The sequence below is a fragment of the Puntigrus tetrazona genome, chromosome 18 (assembly GCF_018831695.1).
Source record: "Puntigrus tetrazona isolate hp1 chromosome 18, ASM1883169v1, whole genome shotgun sequence".
Taxonomy (NCBI): Eukaryota; Metazoa; Chordata; class Actinopteri; order Cypriniformes; family Cyprinidae; genus Puntigrus; species Puntigrus tetrazona.
In genome coordinates, this window is record NC_056716.1 from 2,083,867 (window position 1) to 2,092,567 (window position 8,701).

Here is an 8,701-nt window from a genome sequence, read left to right on the forward strand (position 1 = left end):
TCACAGTTTACTGAATTACAGCTTCTGAGTTCAAAGGTGCAGCAGTTGTGTAAGAAAACTGTGAAGATGAAAGTGGTGCGTGATGTTCTCTCTTCCTCCGCTGGTGCTGAGAGAGTGAATTAAATAAAAGTCACACCCACAATTGAGGATTCCCTTCTGCAGAACATATGAATAATTACAAAATAAAAAAGGTGCTTAATCTGCTGGCAGTTCTTGTGTGGGCATTTATTAGCATTTTGACAGCTTCACTATTTGAGTGCTTTTCCCAGTCTAAACACCTGAGCCTGTTTATATGTCAGTGACAGTTTAGTGCAAAATTACTATATAATTTCCCATTTTATTGTAATCAGCCCAGAGGGGTGGTCTGAATATTTTTAATAACGACACACAAGAAGTACACATGTGACTATGAGAAAATGATTCTCCCCAGGGCATCTGTTCTTTTGAAACAGTGACTGCCTGTTAGTTTAATGCAGAATGCCGTGAAAATGGCTTATTCAGTACATTGGCTACATGCAGGACATACTAATGGAGCCCTGTCTCCATCCCCCACACAGACTCTGATCTGCAGCCAAAGGATGCAATGATATGGATCAGAGCCTCCTTATGGGGCAATTCTGGACTATTCAGGCTCATATACAAACATTATCAGTCTCTGCCTTTGAAGTGGGCCGATGAAACAAGTATAATGCTTGTCTCAGACATCTTAAGTTGAAGATGAGCTTCACCCATTGTGCTCCAAATTATTTAGTTTACCTTTATGGTTTGTCATTTGAACATCTTGTTCTCACTAAAAAAAACCCCAAAACTTTAATTTGTTGACAAATGCAGAATTCAGTTTTGTGTTTGTGCGTTATGTGTTATTAAAAGAAATTATTTGGGCAGGGTGTATCGAACTAAAGGGCTCTAATAACAGCCTTTCTACACTCCAAAATATGTTAAGCTTTTTCAGTTGAATTGAATAATTAAATTTTATTCAGTTTCAAATTCATATTCAGTTAAAATAGATACGGATAATTCAGTTAAATTTAATGGAATTTTGAGATTAATTAAATTGTGTAAATAATATTTAATAATAATAAATACTATAATAATAACTTTAAATATTGTAATAAGATTTTCATATTTATTATTAATAATAATACAGTCTTAATAATATTTTTTTCTAGAGAGATTGAACAAAACACTGAAAAATGCAACACAGTCATAAATTATTTGGTCTGTATTTTAAAGAGAAATACCATACATTTTAATATTGTTAATATAGTCCTAATTTGAATAATCATATAAATTAATTAAGCATTGCATATACTGATTGTAAAAAAAAAAAATTACTTGGTGTGTTTCTGTAGATGTCTTATATTTAAAATATTAAACATTATGAAATATATACACACACTCAAACACATATAACATAAACTAAAACTAAGTAAAACAAATAATCTGTACATAAAAGTGTATATACACTTACACATACAATGTAAATCTATTTGAAGTTCTATTTGAAATTATGAGTTACATTATATTTTGATTCTCTCTCTCTCTCTCTCTCTCTCTCTCTCTCTCTCTCTCTCTCTCTCTCTCTCTCTCTCTCTCTCTCTCTCTATATATATATATATATATATATATATATATATATATATATATGTGTGTGTGTGTGTGTGTATATATATATATATATATATATATATATATATATATATATATATATATATATATATATATATATAATTAATTACTGTATACAATAAAATATCAATTTTAATGAAATTTATAATTAGCAAATGCTCAAACACACACACAAATACATGGCAAATAATATATTTTGTGTATATAAGAAGTGTAATATTTTGTGCACGTCTACAGATATCCAGTTTTCTTCTGTAGAAACAATAAGCACACTCCTAATTATGATTTCATTGAGAGCACCACACAAGCTTCTGCGCCAAAATCTCAGCAGTTTTAGAAACCCTTGTATTGCATCTACACAGTTTGCTCTATCAAAACTTAGCTTGTATGTTACTGCGTTTGACCTTTGTGAGACAGACAAGGCGTGTGTGCAGAATAAACAGTGTGGTTACGTTAGTTAATCATACCAGCATACCGGTTTTGTCAGCGCTCAGATTAATAACACTCCACCTGAGAAAGGATAAACAAAGTAACGTCCGCTTTTAAGCATGCGTTGAGGCTTTCTGATGCCTTGTCGCTTTCTGTAAAAACACAAATTATCACTCTTTAGTGTTTCTTTCATGGAATGTTGAAACAAACGGATTAAAGCAGCTGAAGCGTCATTAAGACTAAGCGCTCTGTATTTTCCAGAGATTTCAGTTGGATTTGGAGCAAGCGGATCGGGGAGGGTGGGATGTCACATCAGTTAGGTGAAACCAAGCAGCAGTAAGGTGTTCTCCCATTACCCTATGCAACGGTTCAATATGTTGCCATGGCAACCAGCCTCCTCAATTAGAGATATGTCCTCAACCCCCCACTCGGATTAAGGTTTTGGTATCTTTGCAATGCAGTTTTAGGTTCATAGAGGGGAACAAATATATTCCTGATGGCAAAATGAAAAGAAGACCGACAGCATCTGGTAGCACTTTATTTTGTGTTTTGGATGTCTGCAGTTGTCTCAGGCAGCGTGAAGGTTAAACGGGGGTTTTGATGGAGCCGTCCACATGGGCTTTTTTGGTGTGGATGACAGGAGGACAAGCAGAGTGCATCTGCCCTCCAGGGCAAGAGAATGCCGGCTGAATGGAAAGCAGAACATAACCGCTGCGTTGCCAAGGTAACGTGGAACAGTACACCACGGTGAAAGAAAGGGAACGAGGGATGAGGGGGGAGGGAGATGGCAGGACAGGTAGGAGTGAAATAAGAGAACGGTGGTCACCCTTTGCAGACTAGCGCTTGTCTAATGATCGCTGCATCCACAGTCTGGGGGAAGTCCTGCTTCAAGGACACAAGGAAGTCACTCTTCAAGGTGAAGAACGCAACACCACGCAGTTTGTCAAAATGTGCCCTGCTCCTTTCTGAAGAACCCAATATGTCACCACTGAATAAGAGCTTGGCTGAGTTTGCAGTGATCTTGTCCTTGAAGCATGTTGTGAGATCCTCCTTCGTGTGAGCTTTTCTTGGACAGGACACACACTGTTTGCTGCTTGACTTGTAATACTGTGTCCTACTTATTTGAGCTTTGATCTCACAATGTACAGGGTTTTTGATGTTTTGATGAATATGGATGGCTGTCAGCTTGAAGAGGTTAATCATTTCCTCTTTGCATGTGTGCACACTTTTTAAACAAACTGAAATGCAGTGAAATTTGCTCCACCCCACAACATGCCAGTACATTTGCATGTCAACAGCTTTCTTGCTTGTCGGTCACATTTTTAATCGAGATTTTCTTTTTGCTTTTGTTAGTTTTTTGTTTTTGTTTTCTTTCTGTGCAAACTGAAACGAATAGTGAAGATAACAATAACAAATTATTTAAAGGCAAAATCAACAACAACAACAATAATAATAATAAATAAAAGCTGTCATTATTTGCTAATGTACCTTTAAACCCTATTTTATTAATTGTATAATGTTGCAATATAAGGGCAATAATTAAGTAATTATTATTATTATTACACTCACATTTGTTTGCATTTTTCATTGAAATATTTTTTCAACTTATTATTTTCACAGAAAGAAGGAATGAAAATAAAGAAATAAATAGTGCATTATTCCCAAGTGAAACTGTAGGTTGGACGTCACATTAATAATATTAAATGTCATTATTTCTCCTGTGTCTTGTAACCAAATGCCACAATATTAAATCTGTGTCATAGGTGTCGTATTTGATTCAAGACCAGCAGCAAAACGATTTATGGTGAAAGAGTAATGACTTAATAAGATCTGTTCATCGTCACACAATAATGTATAATTTTATTGTATAATCTTTAACATTTGGAATATACTTTTTTTTGTATTTCAGTATTTTTTGTTCATTTTGGACCTTGACTCCTGCTCAATGTGTTATGTAAGTTATTCATTTGAAGACTCTTATTTCTTCTTTTGGGTAGGCGAGGGAGGGGCTCAGTTTTGGGCATGATTTAAATAAGGAATTGAATTTAATTTCAGAAGGTTTTAATTGCTGAAAATGGAGGTTTGAATTGCTTGAAAATTGCTCTGTTGATCCAGTCATAACACGAGAGCCAGCGACTGGTGTAAAGCTGGTGAAATTTAGATTTTCTCACCAAAAAATAGTTCATAATTTGTTGATATAGAGGTGCATCTTAACCACATTACAGTTTTGACACCTTGGGTCGGGTCGCCAGGACGTTATCTATAGCTTTTTTGTTACAGCCAGCGGTTACATAGTGAAGCTCAATTATTTGTAATATAATCCTCTTCATCAATCTTGGCCAAATCATTGGATTTAATTGGACGGAAGAATATCCCTCGATCAAAAGTGAACTGGCACCACTCTGCTGCACTGAAGCTGCTGGCCTTGCTTTGTGTTCTGTTACATAACCGCACAGAGCTGGACTTTTACCGGTCCTCATTTTTGGAGAATCATTACAAAATCTTGCATCACAAATTGTTACCAGTCACAACAGCTGAATTCCTCCTAATAATGGATCTCATGTAACGCGATGACAGCATGATAGAGGCTCATACAGTAAAACTGCTGTGTTTACATGATGTCCGGTGTTTAGATTTGTTTCATCATTAAATCCTACTGAGCGATTGCTCCGGGCCTGGGAATTTAACCTCAATGTTGACTCTAGATACGGCGCTACCTGCTGTTAGAGTCACAGCGTTTTCTCTATAGGCTCTCACAGGCTGAAAAATGACTAGCATTTGGGCTATAATAGCATTCAAATTGTCAGTTTGGAGTTCTCTGCCAGAGGAATCATTTATCATGAAGAGTTTCAGATGGCTCAGATTGCTATTAAGTAATATCTTTCAGCGCTTTTGACAAGAGAATTCACCAGGCATTTATCTCTATTAAAGCAACGTGTTGAAATTATTGGATAATTTGGGGTCAAGTTTGTGTGGGCTGACTGGAGAACACAAGTTAAACAGTTAAAGAGTGTGTTTTGATGTTTTTTTTGTAGTGTGTAGCAGCTGTATAATATCTCTGTGAGTGCTGAATTATATGCTTGTTTACAAAGCCAAGCTGTTTCTTAAATTATGATAAGTTATGATTAATACTTCAGCCAGTAAAAGTATAGCTTCATTTCCCATGGTGCCTGTTGATATTTCCTAAATGCAATGATATTCTTTTCATTTGTGTAACACTGCGCATCAGAATTGTCTTTATTTTCTCAGTGGGGAACCACCAGCAGCTCTGCGAGGAAATTGAAAAGAAGTGGAAGAAACATCATATTTCTCATTTTCAGTAATTCAAAACCCTCAGACTAATTTGTTTGCATTGCTTCTTTTTTACTTTTGGATTTTTGCTGTAATGGTGGCTAGAGACATGAATAGTGTTAAAAAGTAACACGTGTTGAAAGAATCCAAAGAAAACAGGCTGCTGATGCTCTGGGGTGATGGATCACAGATTTTTGGCTGAGGCATTGGAAAGGGTTATTAATTTGTGGTGTTTACGTTCGGCGCGTTGGGAAGCTTTGCAAAGAAAAGGTGCTGAAATGTTTGGATTTTGATGTTTCTTGGCAGGGAGTGTTTAACGTGACATGCTAATACGCACCAGAAATGAGGAAGGTAGATAGATAGATAAATAAATAGATAGATAGATAGATAGACAATCTGGAATCTGAGGGTGCAAAAAATCTAAACATTGAGAAAATCTTCTTTAAACTTGTCCAAATGAAGTTCTTAGGAATGCATATTACTCAAAAATGAAGTTCTGATATATTCACGATAGGGTAATTTACAAAATATGTTCCTGGAACATTATTTTACTTAATATTTTAATATTTTTTGCCATAACAAAATATAAATATATAGATTCAACAACTATCTAGGGTGATAAAAGAATGCGCTCTGAAAGCTTTGTGACATTTTTAATTGATTGCATATTGGCAGTGGCTTTCACATCACATGTTTGTCATTCTTGTCCCATGCAGGACAACAGAAGATCATTGACCTCTTGACCTGTGGTCTTTTTTAAACTGGTAAATCAATCAGACACTTGCATGCAAGGCCGGATGGCATTTTTGCATGACGAATATCCAGAGATTTGATACGATCATCTTCAGCCCACATCCTCTTTCCTAGATTAAAGAGTTCATCACACACAAAGTAAGATTGTCAGCCGATCTGATTTGTCTTGGCAGTGTTGAATGCACACAAAAGGGGCCAGCTCTTTGACCTCTGACCGTGTAATTAGTGAAATGCTTTTGGGAGAGGGCAGTCACACTGCCACTGCTAAATATAATCAATCAGCACCATACTTCATGCCTGAGAAGACTGGACTCTCTTTGTGCGAGTGCATTTTTGTAATTACTTTACAATTAACCAACATTTACGGCACTCTAAGGCTATTTAAAATAGAGTGTAGGAATCATTAATGCATATTTAAGTTTGAATGATGGGATAAGAGCTCATTTGTTTTTTTTTTCTTTCAAGGGTTGCCCATGTGGGAATTTGGGTGATAGCATACCAGTTGACTGTCGTTGTAGACGTAGTTTATTATAGTTTCATACTGATTTAGAGAGTGGTCACAGACTGATTCAAATATGGATAAATTTTTTATCCTCACAAAGGCTGCATTTATGTGATTAAAAATATATTCAGATAGTGATACTAGAAAATAAGTAATCAGTAATTGAAGTAATTTATGCCTGCAAGGGAATTTTATTAGGATTAAGGAATTAGGAATCATTAAAACTACATTTATGTGAAAAAATATATATTTTGTAACATGGTCTCTAATGTCCCTTTTGTTCAAAATAATTTGTCCTAGTTGATACAAGTATTGCTGATCATCTTCTGTATTCATATTCTGATCTCAGCCTTCCAACAGTAATGTAAATATTCAGTGTTTGTTAGGATGTGTTGAGTAATAGTTTGAATCATGTTGCCTGCTTTTACCATCTGTCATACTCTCTTCTTTCCTGTCTGGGTTCACTCCCATCTGAACTGAATCTAATGTTTTCTTATTCTTTGCACAGCTTTATGCCAGAAATTTATGTGACCATTGTAACCACATAAAACAATATTCCTCTCATACAGTTCATCTAGATGAGGATGGGTTTCCCTTTTGAGCTTAGGCTCTTCCAAAGCTTTTTTCAAGACTAAGGGACTTTTCCCTTACCATGGTCCCATTATGCATGGCCAGACATTGACACTACTTTTAGAACAATATCCATTGTTTAAAAAATTATGTAAAAAAAAAAAAAAATTTATCTGAATTTTATTAAACCAGACTGGCCGAAATCTACATTTTAGAAAATGCCGTAGCTCTCTATTACTCTGTAATATCTCGAGGATTTTAAACAGGACGAATTTTCACAGCTAGAGGTCATCTTCTTTTGCCATGGTGTTTGTATTCCTGGAGCCTCTGTCTTTGCCTAAGGCATTGCCCTGTAAGAGGAGTTCTTGTACACAATGGAAAACAGTACAGTTTGAAGCGCTTTCTGCATTCCAGTCAACCTACAACACGGCATATTTGGAATGTCATTCATGGGCTCTCAAAGACACGAAAGGACTCACAAAAGACGCTAGACTGTACTTTGTCCCGTCTTCGTCATACGTATTAAGTCCAATATGAAACAGACAATGTTCCATTATTATTCCGGTCTGTTTGGGCGTCTATGAACAATGATGTTTTATACCATTTTGATGTGGTGAAGGACAAAACAGCAAGTTATAGTAGTAGAGAACAGTCTTCCATTGACAGAAAAAGTATTTTATTACTACAAAATAATGATAAAAATATCAAAAATTTTATTATTTTCAGACTATATTTAATACTTGATTGTGCGTGCTAATTTCGTTTAAAAATGCCGATAATTTAACGACACTTGTCGAATCTTATCTTTAGCAAATCTAAACGTGAACATAACCCCATGTTGTGTTCAAGTCATTTTGATCCAGAGAGGATTTTCTTCTTCCTGAAATGCTGCCAAATGTTACTTTATTGGACTAAAACCTCCCGACTTTGCTCGAACAGGATATAACAAAATCTCCACAAATTTTTTTAAACCGACGTGGATTATTTAGTTCATTATTTTTAGATTTTTTACATATTTATTTAGACAAAGCGGCATAGAGGTTTAGTAAAGAAATCTGCAATTTATCAGTAAATGCATGAACATTCTTAGAATAATTACAGTCTTTTTCTTATGGACTTTCAGAGGTACAATAACAGAAGCAAAACAAAAGCCTTTCATTGATGTCAATAATGCACAGCTAAAAGGACAACACTCATGAAATATTTGGCAGGTAGCAAAAAAAGGTGGTTATTTTGCATCATGTTGTGAACTGATAGGCCAGAGCAAAGAATGCATAACACGCTGCATTCCACAGAGGACACTAAACGGCATCAATATCATCCTCTATCTCCGAGAGTTTGAGCAATAACATCTGTCGCTTACCCAGTCAAGAGTGCACTGCAGCAAAAGGCCATGATTTCTTCTTCAAACCCTCCATCGATTGACCAACAGCTGCCACTATTGAGAAAAATCGCTTCTATGAAATCAAGTGCCAGTGAAAACAGCGGAGGCCATTCATCAGAAACAGGCCTGCTCTATTTGTTGGG